General features: G+C 44.2%; 1 protein-coding gene across 3 annotated transcripts in view; it reads left to right on the forward strand.

Moving 5' to 3' along the window:
* Nucleotides 1-2902: 2902 nt before the first annotated feature.
* Nucleotides 2903-18404, forward strand: part of LRRC3B (leucine rich repeat containing 3B) — a 47814-nt gene continuing 32312 nt past the window's right edge. The window contains exon 1 of one of the 3 annotated variants that reach the window (XM_055806853.1): nucleotides 2903-3198. The gene's annotated coding sequence lies outside the window, so the exon portion shown is untranslated. Of the gene's footprint in view, nucleotides 3199-3728; nucleotides 3872-18404 lie in introns of those variants that run through there. The other 2 variants (XM_055806854.1, XM_055806855.1) reach the window with 2 other exon arrangements.

The following is an 18404-nucleotide window of genomic DNA, read 5'->3' on the forward strand; positions in this document are numbered from 1 at the left end:
TGATCCTCTAGTAAGGTCACTCAATTTATCTCAGCACTGACTTTTATACAAAGTTATTAATATCTGGGAAGCTTAAAGGAATAGATGGTACCAGATGATTCTTTAATTTAGCCATTGAAGTATTTTGTTGATGTTTATAAATTTTTAAGGATCCAATCCTGTAAAGCCTTATTTGTATGAATGACCCTTACTCATAGTCTGTCTGAATTATGTAGGGGGTTTTGCATTAGAAAAAATAATTTGTGTAAAGGTTGTTAGTACTGGGGCCTTTAATATTTATGAACACTTATTAAAATTATTTTATGAGGTAAACTTAAGAACCATCTGGTATCACCTATTTATGCTCCCTAATTTGCAGAACTATGTGTAAAAGTCAGCAAGTATTAGCAGTTGCTTTCTTATTTGAGGGCAGCCAAATGACCTTCTCCTTTAAACTTACACTCCTTCCTAACAAAGGACTAATCCTTTCACTTCTGCTTCTGCAAAATGGACATGTGATGCCAATAAGCTAATAAGCAAATCTGCTAGTGGGTTTGTTCATGGAGCTAAGAAGGTTTTTTTACCTAGAATATATTTTCTACTGCACACACAGCCAGCTGGGGATGGGGGGGGGGGGCATAACATCAGCAGTATTTCAGTTCTTAAAAATCTGTGACATTTTTAACAGCAAGTAGCTATGCATCCCTTCACAGTAATTTTCCCCAGAAAAAACACACCTTTCTTCTCCTTTTCAAAGATACACTAAACACCCATTAATTTCAGCTGAAGTTATAGATGCTTAGCCGCTCTCAGGAGTGAGTCTTTGAATACAAACCTCCAAACCAGCTACTCATGTGCAGCTGGCCAAAAAGTTTTTGGAAGCTGCAATTTCAACAGGAAAAATAAGTATTTCTATCTTTTGTGAGGTTCTTTTTGCCTTAACACAGGCAATCACGCTTAAATCAATAGGATGAGTAACATCACGGCTAATGCGGTAAACTAAGTTATGCAAGCTAAGACCAGCCTTCCCTTATATTGTTATGATATTTAACTATGCAAATGGTTCATTCCACAAAGTAGAACTGGAGGTTCAGTTTTAAAGGGAAATTACCGCTGGAAGCCATCCATTTTTATCTAATCAAATAAACTTTCTTTTTTTCTGTACTGTTGAACCAAATGGAAAGCAGATCTGCTAATCTTCTTTTTCATTAAGAAAATATTTAACAGCAGCAAGTCACTCCAAGGAGGTTTGTGATGCTTGTCTTATTGTGTATTGTGGGTATGAGCAACAAAATGCATCCATCCTGAGTGCTATACCCAGTTGTCAGATGCCTATCTGCTGAACAGTGAAAATACAAACACAAGCTGAATTTGAAGAAATGGTTCCTGCACATTAGATTTTGGGTTCTCAGCAATGATTAATATTTTTCTACTGCCTGAAAATGAATCTGAGTCAGTTTCAGTTAAAGGAATAAAACTCACAAAGCCTGAAAATCATTTCCCACTGCAAATAGTACAGGGCTGGCAGTCCAGTCGTGGCTTCTTCTGGTCACTGACTTGTAACACAACACACTGTCAACAGGAATGCATGCTCATATACTAAATTTTTATTTTTTAACTGATTATGTCTTCAAAGCTGGGTTGAGTCAGTCAGCGTAAGGAATGTGTAAGGAACCGTCAAAAGTGATTTTTATCAAGTTTCTCCATATTTTCTATTTCCTCTTATACTAATAAGAATAGAAAATGATAGGCATACATAAAAGTGTTTGTGAGCCAGTTTGCAAATATTCTTAGGAGGAAAAAAGCAGGTTTTGATGGAATACAAAGACCTGGTCCTACATTATCTTGCCGATGTGACTCAGACATTACTCAGGGACGTTAAGTATTTTCTTGGGTAGAGACTCCCAGGACTGAGGTTTAATGATAGAGAATGGCATTTAGCAGTGTATGTTGCATGTTTTTCCTTCTCCCTGCCTCTCCCCGCTCCCTCAAAAAAAAAAAAAAAAAAAAGACCAGCACACAGCTGGTCTTTCTGACCCAGCAGTTTCTTTTTAACTATGGCCTGTATGGAGACAAAACAGTTTTGTATCGTTAGAGGCCAAAAAAACACCAAGGCAATCCCAGCCAATTCATTTTCTGTTCCACGTAGCACCTTCAGTGGCTTTCACTTTTAATGCAAACCAGCTACCAAGCAAAGGCGAATCTTTCTGAAGCCCATCTACCCAGGTGCTCTCAGCCGGAGACAGGCAACGGAACCCTTGGCTGCACGAGGTAAACAGAGCATTAACTTCACAGAGCCCGAGTAGAAAAGTGCACCAGGGAGCGTATGTTTCATTGGGAGAGCCAACTGACCGCCTGGTGATGTTCCTTCAAGCCTGGCTTCGGCTTTGGCAGTCCGTGCCACTGCTGCAACGTGGCACGTTTCACAGAAGCACTTCTCAGAGCAGAAAGCCACCCCAGCCAGAATCACGGTAGACCCAGAGCAGGGTCTGAGCAACTGGTTCTACGCAACACCAGTGCAAGGGGCTGGTGGGGCTGGGCGCAGGGTGAGCTCCCCTACTGCAGCAAAACCCCTGCAGCAGCAAGTTCGCCAAATCAAGTACTGCGGGCGGCCGGGCGGGCGGGGAGCGCCTCTCATCCCGATCGGCGAAGCCATCGCCCCGCTCCGTGCGCCGCGGGGGCAGCCGGCAGCCGCCGGGCAGCGCCGCGCCGCGGGCAGGGACGGGGCTCCCCGCGGGCACTGACGGGCGCTGCGCGGCACCAGCCGCGGCCGGGGCGGCCCCGACTCTGCCCCGGGGCTGGGGGCGCGGAGCCGACACCGCTCCCGGGGAGGCACGGGCGGCATCGCCGCTCGCGGGGGGCGCCTCCCCGCCGTGCCGCGGGAGCGGGAGGGAAGTCTCCTCCTCCCCTGCTCCCCGCCCCGCTCCCTCCTCCCCGCCCGCCCGCAGCCGCAGCGCAGGGGCAGGAGGCAGCGCGGCGCGGCAGGCACAGCCGCCCGGCCCGCGCCCGGCGCAGGCAGCAGCGCTGGCGGGCGGTGGCTGCGCCCGGGCCCCGCCGCCGGCAGGCTCCGCCCGGCGCTCCCATGGCGCGGCGGCCCCGCGCCAGGTGAGGCTGCGCCGCCTGTTGCGCCGCTGGGGCGCGGGCCGAGCCGAGCCGAGCCGCGCCGAGCCCCAGCGGCGACACGCCGCGAAGTTTTGCGGGAAAGCGCCGCTCCGCGATGTGAGTTGGGGGGCCGGGAGCGCCGGGAGGAAACTCGACGGGGACGGAGGGAGGGAGGGAGGGAGGGAGGTGGGCAGCGCTGCCGCTACCGCCGTGCCGTGCCGTGCCGTGCCGTGCCGTGCCACCTGGCCCAGCACTGATGGGCGAGGGCCAGCCGGGGTACCCCCTCCCCTCCCCCGCGCCGTGCTCCGAAGCCGCCGGCGCCCCGTGAGTGCTGGGGGGTGACGGGGTCGGGGCTGCGCCGAGGCAGCGGCGGGGTGGGGAGGGAATCAAGAGGCAGAGGCTACGGGGGGGGGGGGGCTGCCACCCCCTCGCTTGGGAGCAAACGAGGGATTTGGGACTCGCGCCCCTGATCCCGTACCGGGGCGGCATCAGAAAACGAGGGGGGAAGGAAAGCGCACCCCCATCCGCCCCTGTCTGCCCGGCGGCGGCGCCCCCGGCCGTGTGCGGGGCGGGCTGCCGGGGGTCGCGCTGATGGTGCGGGCGGCGGCCGGGGCGCGGAGGCGGCAGCGGTGGGAAGGCGCCGCGTGCGTTGCGGTGGGATTTTTCCACGTTGACACCTACCAGGGACCAGCTGCTGCGGAGCGGGCGGCGGTGGCTGCCATGGGGAGGAGAGGGCAGCTCGCTCCGAACGCGAGCAACAAATGGCAGCGGCGGCGCCCGCTGCGCCCAGGTGAGCTGCACCGCCTCGGGCCGCCCCGCTGCCCGGTCCGGAGCCGGGCGGGACCGTGGGGGCGGCGCTGGCGCTCGGCGGGGACCGGCGGGGCCCCGGGCAGAGCACGGCCGCCACCGTAGCGCCCGCGGGGGGATGCGGCGGTCGCTCGCAGTGCGCGGGTACCGGGTGCTCTGTGTGCGCAGAAACCGCAGGCTCTTCTCTCGCCTTCCCGGCCATCTGCACCTCCAGAATTTCCCTCTCCAAAAATTTGGGAAATGTCTCTGATGTGCCAGCGGGATTTTGTTTTTTTCTCCTTCTTGGCTTCTGCCTTCAAAATTCAGGAGATTTCAGAGTATCTCTTAGGAAATCGCAAAGTGATTCAGGCGGCAGCTTATCACCCAGTCTCTCGGAATGTCCCTGGACAGCAGAAACGGTGTGAATACAGAATAAAACCAACCAAATAACTTGAAAAACATGAATAAACAAACTACTTAAAGAGTCAGAATGAAAGCCAGGCAAACGGCATTTAGTACTCCTTTCAAAGGCGTCAGCCCGGAGATATTTACATATATGTATATCTCTGAAAATGACAAAACAAGCTAATGCTTTTGAGATTATTGTAATTATTTTTAAAAATAAGGTTTTTGGCAAGGAAAGGAAGATGAGTACTTTTCAAGGCAAAAACTGGATAGCCTTACCTGAATGCTGAAAAATAACTGGCAACAATTTCTTCTTGTGTCAATCTGTCTAATAATTTGTACATTTAAATTGCGAGGTGTGCATCACGCCCTGCTGAAAGCAGTAGCTTGAAGGCTTGGATACAGACCACCACAGTGTTTGTATGACTTACCCGTTGATATTATTCTTAGTAATTTAATTAAAAAGGACAGGCACGCAATGGGCTTCTATTTTGATTTAGAGAGGAAGAAAGTATTTAAGCTGTAGAATGAACTGATTTGTCAGACCTTCACTATGTTCAGAGTCAGATTTTCTAGTTTTGAAATGGTAAAATTGTTTGGAATTTGTCATAAGTGTGATTGCTTAGCTGATTCTGCAGCACTTACTGGTGCGAGTTGCCATGGGTTTCTGTGGGATTACTCCTGCAGGTAACGTTCTGACGACTCAAGATAGCAGGATTGGGCCCGTTGTGAGATAATTCCACTGTACGGCACTATGTGGGGATGTGCCCATTGGCGGTACTGAGAGGTTTTTGATGTCAGTAGGAGAAGAACTTGGGTTTAAGTCCAGATCTCTTCCAGTTTTTCAGCTATTGCTGACAGGAGCTCTGAGCCCTGATCTTGCCTTCCCGGAGGTCTGCTGTAAAATTTGCGCTGAGTTAGTTCAGTCCAGCTAAGATGAACTGCTGTGGGCAACTGTAGTTTTCCATTGCCTTAGGATGAGTTGAAGGAGATCAGGGCCTCAGTAAATGAGAAGGAGGGTTATACCTGCAACTGTCAAGAATCAGCGTGGTTTGCCTCAAATGAGAGATTAATTGAAAAAGAAATATAATTTAATAAGCATATAAGTTCACGCTCTGGATCCGGTCCTGTGCTAATAAAGTTGATGAGAGCTTTGCCACAGATACACTTACAGCAAGGCTTAATTTAAAGACATTTGTGATTTGTCTCTTCCATGTGCTTTACGGGGTCCGTATTTCGAATCTTTTGGGAGTTAGGAAGCTCCTCCTGCTCACACTGAAGCTGCATTAGAGTAACTTCAGAGCAAACGCATACATCAGCTCAAGAAATAACCTCCAAGCAGTAGAACTGAAATTTATAAAATTCAGCCTTACTCAGAAGTGCTAATTTGGGTGTCTAAACCCAGAGAAAATCTATTGCTTCATTGCAAACACACCTTTAGATATTCAGTTAAATAATACGGTACTTCTGAATCTTGCTTTTAAGGATATTTCCTGTCTCTTCGCTAGGAATATTTATGAGGGTAACGCAAGGGATACATGGTTCACTGGCAGGAAGATTTTAAACTTTTTTAATGACATGAATAATTTAAGCAAGCAGGAATAGGTATAGAAATACTTGTTACCGTTTCAGTTAATAAGAAGATGGACTAAGGACGGTACTTTTTCTTGGAGTAGAATATTGCGTTTGTGATGACTTAGAGGATTTATATGTAGCTACTGTCCTTGTCATCTGCATGCGTGGTCTTTGGATCAGGCCTCATGTAAGAATGCAGCTTAAATTAGTGTTCTGTGGCTAGTAAAATAATCTTTACAATTCTACTTCATGCAGTAAAAATTGTTTGTAAATTTAGAGAAAATTCTTATGGAGCTATGAAATTTAGAAACTTGTAATAATGCTAAACAGAACCTTATTTCAAAATTATATTATTGTGAGCCAAGGATAAATTATTTGAGTTCATGGAATATGTAGCATTTACCTTGGCTTGTTTGGCTAAGCTGTTTTAAATATTATTTTATTTACTAAAAGTAACTTCCAGAAAGTGCAGCTTTGGTAGAGCACTTCAGTGCCGGTATGAATCAAACGTCAGTATGTCTACAGAAACTACAAGCAATAAGGATTCAGAAACTTCTCAGCGTATTCAATAAGTATTTTTAAATAGATGTGCCTTCTACTCTTAAATCCAATGTGCAGTGGGTGAAGTAGCATCAAATTTAGAGTTGTTCTGGTGAATGTAAATCTGTGCTTCTAGTTTTAATTCAGCTCTTATAATAAAGAAGTTTCTGTGCTTCCATCGTTCTGGTGCAGTTTGTTAGTCTGGATGTGCAACGGACTTGTGGGTGCATCCCAGAGAAAAAGCAGTGTGATGTGGTATTGATTTTACTCACTGCTTCGTCTGAGCTCACGTTTTAGATAAACAGTTGCCAAACCCACTGTGGAGGAGGATCTCTGTATTTCACAATGGTTAAAGATGTGTGCTCCTGCTTCATGAAGATTTCTGTGGGTAATTGGTGTCTGTGTCCGTACTTGCCATTGATGGCTTGCATTGCTTACCCCTGTAGGCTAAGCGGCATTTGTGGCCGGCGCTGGCTGGTTTTACATTGAGACCTAGTTTGAAGAACAAACACAATGCTTACTGCTACCGAACAAGCAAGTAACTTTTATTCCTCTCCCCCTGGATATTTAAATGATCTATTGAGTTCCTTCAGCAAGCAGGTTTTTATTTTTGTCTAATTAGCTTCTTTCTGCACTGATTTCACCAGTGGATGCGGGAAAAGCCTTTTACCATAAGGATCAGCGTACCTCCAGAGTTCTGCTTTCCATCAGCAAGGAAAAGGTGATGGGAGCTGAATTAAAATGAGGTGTCTCTCTGGAGAAGGTATGAACTTTTATAGGGGTGAAAAAAAGAGAAAGAGGGAAATGGGAACAGATGAGGAAGGACAGATGCCTTCGGAGTAGGGGAAAAGTGAAGGACAGCAAGGAGCAAGATAGTGGCTGAACTGGGTACTTTGACTTCCCAAAGGATGAAGGGGTCGGTGGGGTTGCACCGTAGCCCTCTGGCTCGGCTCCCTGCTGTGCCCCGGGACTTGAGAGAAGATGTTTTTGTTGATTTGAGTGGGACTAGAAGCGTTGCTGAGGGATTGAACTTGGCTTTTTGTATCTCCACTCCACTGACAGAAAGGAGGTAACAAAGTAAACAGGGCTGGTAGAAGCCTTTTCAGAGATACATAGAACTGGGTAATGGGATTTTTTACATAAACAGAGATGAAAATTGCCACTACAGATCTTGATGTATTTGATTAAGGTTTACCTCTACTTTTCAGGGTCAGTTCAGCTATCTAGTGTGTGTTTTGTCCTACATTACTAGCAGTTTCATAAAGCTGCCGACTTACCCTTTGAGAAGAGGAAAAAAGTTGATCTCTGCCTGCCAGATAGTACTATAAAGATACGGCAACAGGAGAAAGTGAAAGGTGGTAGAAGTGACTGATAGCACATAAATAGGATGCTACTCTGGCTTGTAAGCAGGAAAGCAAATGGAGACTGTTTAATTATTTAAGGAACAACAAATGAGAAGTCTGGTTATAAAGTGACAGTAAAAGGAGAGACAAACAATAAAAAAAAAGTTAGGGAAGGGAAACAATGCATAAAGAAAGTAGAAGGTGAACAGGGAGGGATCAGAGGGGCAGGGGATGGATTTAAAATTTCCATGGAGTTTTCAATTGGAAAATATTATCAGTATAAATCCATATATTGCAGTGTTTACATAACAACCTGTATTCTACTCAAATTGTGGAAGCCTGATGCAGGGTGTTTTCCTGAGGGGTCGTTACATGTTCCTGCTTCATCCTTTGGGTGCACAACCTCATTTAATAGGGCATGTGTTTTTAAAGGTGGCATGCCTTAGTGGTAAGCCGTCTTAAGAGATATACTTTGCGGATGGTGTTAGTTTTAATGGCATTATCATTTTCCCTTCTGTCAAAGTTGCAGTGAAAGTTAACTTTTCCTCCAACAAATAATACCATTGATTTTAAAAGGAGTATTTTTTTGCAGTTTATCAAAACTGGTTTTCATACTTTTGCGACTGTAGTAACTAAAGGTATTTTGTATGTAAAATTCGTAAGTATTCAGCATTTCATTAGAGTGCTAGAACAACTTGAGTATTTACTGCGCTTGTACTGGGAGTTAGAGGGACAGGTGAAAAGCATGTGGGGGTTGTTTACCCTCACCTAGATTACAGATGTGTATTGCTTTGGCAGAATTTGCTTCATGCAAAGTATTTTTGTAATACTTACAAAGCATACATACTTATGTGCATGTGAATAATTTGCAGCCAAAGGGTGAAGCCTTTGGTGAACATTCAGATGAATCTATGCTGTTTGCTATTGAAAAGGCATTATAATTAAAAAGAAATAAAAGCACTGGGTGTACAGTGTTGTGTTCCTGCAAGTACTCCTCCTCCTTTAAAAACAAAGTCAAGTACTTCTTCCACTTAGAAGACGAGCTACAACAAAAACATGTGAAGTTGCTTGCTAGGTCATATGTGGTTAAGCAAGCAACGGTGGTTATTTATCTTACTGATGAAACTTCAGCTTATGAACTATAAAACCAAAATAAGTTTTAATTCTTGACTTTTTTACCCATTCTTATTTCTGTTGGGTAATGAAAATTCACACTATCTATTTAGACTTCCATTTAAATTATTTTTAATTCTTCATGTGGCAGGATTTGTGTATTGTTTTCAACGCACTCTTACCTTAAAAAAAACCCAAATAAACACCAAAAACCTTCTCATGTATTTCTAAAAACAGATTCTGTAATGGTTTGTTTAATCTGAAGTTTTATTTTGAAATGGTGATTTCTGTTATACTTTCCTCCATCTAGGCAAAACTGGTATTTGCCCAGAACTAAAGTAATGAATCAATATGTGCAAATGTAGGAGTTCCGGAAGAATGGAAATACTCAAAGGCAGAAGAGCGTTCACAAGGCTGGGAATCAGGAAATCCAGGGGTCAGTCTTTACAGCAGTCTGGCTTTTGGGTTTGGGTTGGGTTTTTTCCCCTGGATGTACTGTAAATGATCTTTAAAATGTATGTTGATTCCTATTTATTATTAAACATAATTTATTGTTATTATTGTTGAAAGAGAGAATTACCCTTGGTTCTTTTCTCCTGAAATGAAGTTAATAGTACAACTGCCACTGCATCCTTTAAGTAGTCTGACAGTATTTCTGAACATCCTTTCTGCCCTTCTTTTCAGCTTTATTGACACCAAGCCATTGAGATGAGAATTGGTGACTTTTGAACAGTCTATTTTTAACAAAATTTGTAATAGAGTATTACTGCTCGTGAATATGTGTCGGTCCCAGTCTTCACAGGCACTAAAAGGGAAGGCGCATATCAGATGGGAACTGCTTTCAAGTACTCATTTTTGGATTTTGTGGTTCCGTGGGTGTGCCTGGACATGTTCTGTAGATAAGAGTATCGATCTTCACTCTGTTGCTGCAAGGATATCTCCTCTTTTTTTAAAGTGGAGAGATTCCAAACTGTTTCAAATAAAATGGTCTACATCACATTATAGAGTGGGATAGGAATGGGAAATTGTTGTTTTCTAGGATCTTCAAACATAGAGCGAAGCAACTCCGAAAACATGGGATCACAGTATTTCTTAGAACTTCACTTGTCACTTCTCGCACGCAGCAAATAACTGAAGCACACCCATTCAAATAGAGTAAGAACATATCAGCTTCAACTTAAAAGCAGCACATGGGTGACAGCATGCAGTAAATGGGTAATCCTTTCCCTGTAAGCGCGTATTGAGGCTGGAAATCTGAGATGTCATGTCCCTACAGACCAGATTTCTGATCCCATTCTTGGGTTTAGGCAGACTGTTGTCATTGAAGGGTTAATAGTTTTTGTTAAGAAAATGTATTGGTCATTCTGTTTCCAGAAGCTGTCACGGTTTTTGCCCTTTGACAGAAGACACTGTATATGTATTCTGCTCATCATTTTCATCAATTACATGGTATGCTTATTGGCAGTTCTCATGCATAGTTATTTTGTTGGAGTAGGAGATGACAGGATTTAGACATGTAAGAAACCTAAATCTCTGGCTCAGATAAAATTCCTGATGGATACAAATGGTATTTCAATAACTTTCGATCCAAAAACTTTTCTTGCAAAGCGACATGACTGTTCTTCTTGCCAGTCACGGCAGGTGCTCCATCTGTACAAATACCGCCTAATTTGAACCAGTCAAGCCTAACATTTTTTTTTTCCCGCTATCTGCCACATTTTCAACAAATTTTCTCAGTTCTTTAAACAAGTGTGAGGCAGCAGTGTGGAACAAAATGGACAGAGGCCAAGCAATTCCTTAATTATAACAGATTTTTTTTTAACACATTGAAGATCAACAGTCAACTGTGCAGTGTCAGTAGCATTGCAACTTCCCTTGGTTTGAGGAAAAAAAAGAATAATTTGCATGAATCTGTTAAAAATTGACTGCATGCTGTTGTATTGTCTAATATCATCTCAGCCCTTCTCATTTTCATGCTGCATGAACAACTATGAACGTATCAGCTGTGTGCTGTTCTTTTGATCTGCTTTGTGCAGCAATAATTGATGTACCCTCTCGCATTCAGTCTTTGTTGTCTGAGGATGGCTGTTTCTTACAAGCTCGCCATAGGGATGTTTGCTATTACACCTTTGCCACTGATTTTGGCTCACAGATGCGTGTTTATATTTTACATTACAAAAAGCTGTTGTGCTGGGGATCTGTCTTGATATGAAATCAGACCGCAGGTCGGATCCAATAAAATATATTTTGCATTAATGTCAAGATTAGTTTATATAAAAATACCATTCTAATCTGGACTTTCTGTGCAGCTGTATCACCGCACCACAAACGTACTTTACAGGCTCTGTCCCTTCACCACAGAAGAACCTGGCCTTCCCTGAGAGAAGCTCTCTCCATGCAGCGTCGGCTTCATGCACTGACATCTTGGTTTTTTTCACTGTGGCATGCACAACTCGGCAAGCAATGCTTTGGTGATGAGTAAATTGCTTTAAAAAGTTTATGGATGTTGGAGTTAGCTGGGAGATCATTAGAAAAACATGAGGTGAATGAGGATGCTGCAGGTTGCACAGGTCCTTTATTTTTTTCCTTTTGCTGTGGAGTTGCAGAGCAGGTAAGCTCTGGTTTTCTGTGGGCTCCCCAAAAGTAGTCTTGTTGACTGGAGTTACTGTGCCTTGGTGGTTGTTTTAGTTTAATGAAGCAATTTTAATCGTGGGCTAAAACTGCTCGTTTTAGATTCTGGTTCTAGAAGCTGTGGAGTGCAGCTTTTGAATCCCGAGTAGTTGCTTGGGCTTCTACAAAGGGAGGCCACAGTGCTGTCAGGGCTGCAGAACGGAGCTGCATCGATGCAAAGCAGGGCGGAGCCGGGGGCTGACTCTGACCACGTGTGTTCTTCCATTCACTTGGCTACTCCAAGTAGCTTTCTCCATTTCCCATGCATCCATAATTACCTCAATTTATTTTTTTAAAAATAATATTATTATTACCTTTCTTCTAAAAATAGTTAAGGCAAGGGGTTAAGAAGACTGTTTAATAAATATACCTTATTATATATATAAATATGTATATAAAAAAATATGTTTTAAAAGTGATCACATTTTTGTGACTGCACATGTGATCAGGAGCTAATGGAGCTCTGAAAACATTTGGTCTCAGCCCTTCTGATGTCACTGTTTCTTCATTTTGAATCAGTCAGTTGCAGGTAAAGGTCACTGTCAGGGTACCTCTTTGGTGACTTAAATACCACAGCTGACAGAGAAAGGTTTAATTTCCAAGGATCAGCTATCAGGGCAGTGCAGTTCACCATTGCCATCTAGAAAAAAAAAAAAAAAAAAAAGCATGTTTGCTTTTGATTACAGATACCGAGCTGCCTGTGGTCACTTGATGTGAGTAGAGGTAGGCTAGCTATAGAGGTGGGGAGTGTGGTAGTGAAAATGGAAGATTGGTGAGCGGTGGACTGCTGGCCAGCATTGACACTGTACTCAGGTTCGCTGTTCTCGCCCATACACCTGACTGTTCTTGGAGTTACCTGGCAGCACCTTGGATAGGAGGGTTGCTCCTGGGAACAGTTCCCTTACGGTCTAAGAAATTAGCTATAAACTTTGTCCTTTCTCCAGTATAACTTAGACTAGATGATTTTATTTGACAGCTTAATAATTGTACCTAAGCTGCCTCTGAAAATATTTTGCACTTGAATTTTATTAGTCTTGAATATATTACTTTTCCAAAAGAATTTTTATAGTTCTTAGTAAATGAAGAATGAACCTGGAAAAAGGAAATTAAAAGCAAGTGCTCTTGTGTCTTCACTTCCAAAACAAATTCAGTATATAAATAAGTGTAATTATATTATCTTTTCTTCATTTTCACACCAGAATGGGGCGGGGGGAAGCCCATCTATGTAAATCTTTTGAAACCTGCTTCCTGTGCCATAGCCTGTGCTTTTCCAGACGAGGGAGGAACGCTGCGTTCCTCAGGTGTGGGAAGGAGAGCATTGCTCTGCAGTGACTGCCTTGAGGAGCAGAGCAAGGCCGGGGCTGGCGGTCAGGTCCCTGCTGCCCGGTGGCAGCGGCGGTGCTGGCGCCTCGATGGCAGTGCTCGGAGGGGAACGGGGGTCTGCAGGCTGCCCGGGAGCCTCGTGCCGCACGGTGCACCTGCGCCCCGCCAGCGCATGGCTCTAGGGCACACCTCTTTACTTCAGGGGCTCTGTGGGACATTGCGGAGTTCACCTGGCATCCCTATGCTGCGTTGCAGTTCCCCTTGTTGGTGAAAGCCTTTGGCTTTTCATTGGGAGGTTTGACCCTGGGTTGATTTGAAGGGGGAAATTGATTTCCTCACCCACCCAGAAAAAAAAAATCCACCCCAAAAGAACCAAACAAGCGCACCAGCCTCTGTAAATTCACCAGGTGTGACAGGTTGGTGTTCCTCAGTTCGGGCTTGCATTCGTTGGGCTCGGGGGCAGCATGGGAGGGAAGTGCTGTCTGTAGGGAACTGGCAGGGAGGTACCAGATAAAACACTTGTGGAAGAAGGCTCATCCGCAGAGATGAGGGGCGGAAAGACCAGGACATGCTGAAACATTTGCTGTAACATTTGTACCTCTGGTGAGCGGTAAAAGATAAAACATCCTGCTTATGCTACAGCGTACCCTCGCTAAATTACTTGGCAGCCCTGGTGGGGGCATTTTGCAGAGAAAACGGGCATTTTGCATGTGCACAGGGCACAGGGATTTGTCAGGGCTGAGACACAGACACTGGTATGAAGGCAAATTCTTGGTGCTCCTTCCTAATCCATCCAGGGAAGCATCTCAGACGGGAGCTCTGTCTTTGGGTGTCTGTGTGAAGGGCTCACAGCTGTCAGTGGTAATGGGCTTCCCTCAGAAGTCATCATCTTAAAAGGCTGTTCAAGAGCTGAGCCCCTCTGCGAAAGAGTTCCTTTGTAGGATGTGTGGCTGGTCCAAGGTGTAAGAGGAATGATGATATGTTTTCAGTACCTGCTGCTGCCAAACTTAGTTACGCTTACTGTGCACAAAAATACCACCATTTGAGTTTTTAACATGAATATTGTCAGTGTGACCCGAGGTTGTTTGTAATTGCCATGGTTTGCAGGAGACCTTCAAGGTTGTGGTTCAGGGCTTCAGGAGGTTTTGTCCAAAACCTTACCGGGAAGAAGTGCTCAGTTCTTTTGCGTTAGTGAGTGACATCGTTTAGGAGAGGGTGGGTAGGTGAGGTTTCAATCTTCTCAGCCGTGGGGGAGTCTCATGTGACATTTTGCAATGTGCATTTAAAATCTCTAACTTCCCAGCCATTTCCTTTTTTTTTTCCCCCCTTCCCCAGAACTCTTAAAACCTTGTTCTAATTTTTATCTGAAGCGAAGTGATGTTTAAAGAACAAAGTCCATTAGAGATGTTGGCACAACAAAGAAAAAGAGTTTCAGAAGATGTGAGTCAGCTTAGGAGGTCTGAAATGGGAAGTGGATAGGTTTTTCCTTTCTCAGGGGAAAATGGTCATTCTAGATAAGAAGGTAAGGTGTTCTCAGGTGACAGACCAGAAAAGTCTTCAAGAGGCTTAAACAAGTACAGCACATCTTCATTTCCCAATCAAAGATGGAGAAATGTTTCACTATAGCATAGCAGCGTAGCAAGTTAATAAAAAGTAAACTGTGTAATTTTCCTGGCAAATATCTGGATAGTAATTAGAATGTTTACAGTTCCTAAACTTTTTACTGTTTTCTTTTTATCTTGCTTTCTTCCCTTTTCATTGCTGCTGCTTTTTGAAACATGTTTTCCCCCTCTCTTAGAGGTGTCGGCTACAGAGGACTCTACCCACATACCAGCTGAACACTTTGCGTGGGCTGAGGGTTACACGGAGCAGGACAGCGAAAGACTTTCAGTGCAGGTGCCTGAAGCTGACAGATGGGTCTTCTGGGGATGGAGCTGGATTCTTAGGAGGAGAAGGAGCCACAGGAATGTGTGTAGGTTCAGACCTGAGACCAGAGTTGTACAGAGGTGTCTCCATTAGCGATTAGGTTGCTGTTTGTTTTGGGAACACCAGTATTGTGGATCTGGTGGGGGTTTTTGGTTTTTGTTTTTTACTTGAGATTCACTCACATATAAAGACTTGAGGTAAACCTGCATAAATCTGAGCTCACTGGAGGTGCTTTGATTAAGGTGTGTATAAGCCACAGTAGATTTACGTCCATAATGCACATACTGTCTCAGTTTATGATAGACTTATGCAAAATCATAATGAAAACACCTTAAAAATGGATGTTATTCATACTGATTTGAACACTGTGTATGTCCAAATGGGAAGTGAAGCATTGTTCCTAACTTGCATTATAGAAATACTTGAAATAACTATTTCTGGGACTTCAGTATTATCTATTGAATTAATATCTACCCTTGTCATCTGACAGGCTACTAAAACAAGATTCTGCTTAAAATGATAGAAGTGACAGTCATACAATGCATTTCATTCCTGCTGAGCTCTGTTACATAGTTAGTTCAGGGAGATTGGGATCTTGCTTCAGTCCTTCAAGGACAGTCATTTGGAAAGGATTTGCAGAATTTATAATTGTACCTATAAATCCCCCGCTCCCTCTTGCAAGTATGGTAAAATTTGTGTTGCAGCCCTACTGTGCTGTGCTGGGGAAAGGGCATTTCTATCTTACTTCTTGCTTGTTCCCTCTTTTTCAAGGGAAACCTTGAAACCAGCGGTTGTGTTGTGCTTGCAGTGAATTCCCTCTGCCACTGCCACAGACCGTGCTTTCCTTCCTCTGCGACGTTGTTATGTAGAATTGCTCCTGTGCTCTGTCAGCGTTTGACCCCTTGCAGCTGGCAGTGAATAGAAGAAATCATATATACAGAGCGCACAACTCTGCCCTTAGCTGCACTTGTGAAAACCTGTGGCATTATACAATTGGCTTGGAAAGACTTAAGGAATCCCGTGAGATCTGCTCTGCTGAAAGTCACTCTGTAAATGTTAGACAGGGCTGTTGTTTTTGCGCTAGTACGTTTTCTTTTCCAGCCATACCTGAACCGCAGTTGATGATACTGTTTCATAACGTTGAAATAGAGGGACAGATTTGGAGTACAAAATGTGCTGTGCTGTCGGTGGAGTCTGCTGTTAAAACTGTCTTAACTAGTCACCGCAGCAGTGTCTGTGCTGCAAGCACAGACGTGCTCTGTGGGCTCCTAGTTCCTGGCAGCGTTCAAACCTCTGGTCACGATGTGACCGTCCTCCTCTGTGGCCTGATCTCTTTTGGGAAGGAACCAGGCCCATCTGCTGGCAGGGCTGGGCAGCAGGAGGTGCCCAGAGTCCGTTGGTGGGCACTGGCCATGTGGCACAGCGAGCCCCAGGCAGCAGAGGACATTGTCCTTTCCAGGTGAAGAAAACTGTGTTTAGGTCTAACACGTTCCTGGCACTATCCAATATGGAGCAGGCACGGGGCTGAGGAATGTATGGGGAAGGTGCTGGCATCCCCTCAGTCTCCAGGCAGTGGGGTGAAGCTCTGGGATCTGGTCCATGGAGGTGTAGCTGACTGCCCTGCCATTTCTGGCTGCAAAACATAGTGCACGTGGAGATGTATGTCACTGTATGGAAAGGCCCGTATGACCTTTTTGTTTCACATTCAGTGCCAACCATAGGAAATAATGTTTAGCCTATCGGCAGATACTGTACTGACTGCAGCATCATTGACTCATACCAATCTATGAGTGTGGAGGATACTTCATACAGCTGGTCCACAAATAACTGAAGAGCTTAAGTAGCAGTATTCTTCTTTAAACAAGTGTTGCAGCAGATCGGAGATTGAGGCAAACTGTCCTGCTCTGAGCCCGTTACTTTTCTTCCTGGTTTCTGCACATTGTGATCCTGCTGAGACAAGAGAGCAAATAATGAGAAGTGAGGAAGTGAAGCAGAAGATACGATGAGTTGTATTATATGCACCTCCAGTACTGTCGTTGGTCGCTTTTACTTACTTCTATTTTGTGGAAAATTTTCAAAAGGAAAAGTTTTGGTTATTTTTTTCAAGACCGAATTGGAAATTTTGCCATTGCTTTGTGTAGAAAGGGAGTCGGAAATACCAAAATTACATGTTAATTAGTTATGTGCTCAGTTTGCTGTTGTGAATGGAGGAGCAAAGATTTTAAAACCTGATAATTACTATGGATTTTATTGTACTGACTATGGTTGTAGCTGCAGGCTGCGTAAGCTCTGGAGGGTAACCTAATGCCCTGCAGTCTACGTGCACGCTTCTGGGAGGGAGGAGGGAATGTGCCAAAATGCTTACTGCTGAGCCGTGAGGTTACATCTGGATGTTTTGTTGTGTTACCAGAGAGGCATGGTGTTTTTCCTTCAAGGCCTGAAGATGAACAGCTTTATTTATGTTTCTTGTGGTGTGTCCAGAACAGAAAAAAGAACAGAACTAAAGTTACCATGCTGTAGTACAGCGTCTTTGCATTTTTTATTCTGTGCTTCCTTATATTCAAGGGATTTCCTAGCAAGAATAGAAGCATCTGCAATAACAACTTCTATTTATGTTAATCTTTTGCAATCAGCATGCAGTCTGAAATAATTACAATGAATGCACCCTCTGCTCCAAACACTCACAACTTGCATTTATTTCAGGCTTTTTTGCCTCGTAAGTCTAAGAACATAATCCCTCATTCTGCAGTGCTTCATCTCCTTTGCATGAATTTATCCAATAGAGCCTTTTGTGAGCTTCATTAACAATGGCCGTGCCATAATAAATTACATAAATCAACAATTAAGAAGTTTTTAATTAAATAAGTTAACAAAAAAATATCAAAGCACAATAAATTTAATTAGGTAACATTTTTTTCTGTAATAAATTTGCACGTGAGGTGCATAATGAAGTAGGCTGGGGTAAAATCTATAATCCCAAGTTTTTTAGCCTTCATAGGTGCAAAAAGATTTATCTTTCTTTTAAAAAAAAAAAAAAAATTTAAATTATATGTCAAACATACCTTGTTGTGCAAAGGATTATGCAAATTTAGCAGAAAAACAGGAGCTACTGACAAAAGAATATGCCTGACCCTATGAAGATGCATCTTATGGTCTTTCCTCCTCTGTTTCTTTTTGAGCTACTGGCCCAAGTCAGGGTTATTTTCTCCAGTTTGGCAGTGGCCCTTCAGCACCATGCAATTTTGGTGCTGGGCAGAATTGGGGGGTATTTTTGGTAGAGTTGGACAATGTATATGGTATAAAGGGCACATTCAGAGCCGAGTCTCCATTCTAGTGCTGTGTGCATTTAGCTGGGCTGCTTGCCCAGGCATGTGGGAAGGAAAAGATCAGCCTTGGCCCATGTGTGCAGTGCCATGGAGCAGCTCAGGTGCTCTGCAGCTACCAGCACTTGCCTTGGCTTTCTCCTTCCTGAACTTACAACCAGAAATATTAAGATTGCAATGTGATTCCCTGCCTCCTAACCTCTTAAATGGCTCAGCCAGGTTGCTTTCACTTGGGCAATGTTCCCATCCAAGGGATTTGGTCCAAAAAGGAGAGCTTTCATATCCCTTTATGTCCAGGATGTGCAGCTTCATGACAGTG

The sequence above is a fragment of the Falco peregrinus genome, chromosome 5 (assembly GCF_023634155.1).
Source record: "Falco peregrinus isolate bFalPer1 chromosome 5, bFalPer1.pri, whole genome shotgun sequence".
Classification (NCBI taxonomy): Eukaryota; Metazoa; Chordata; class Aves; order Falconiformes; family Falconidae; genus Falco; species Falco peregrinus.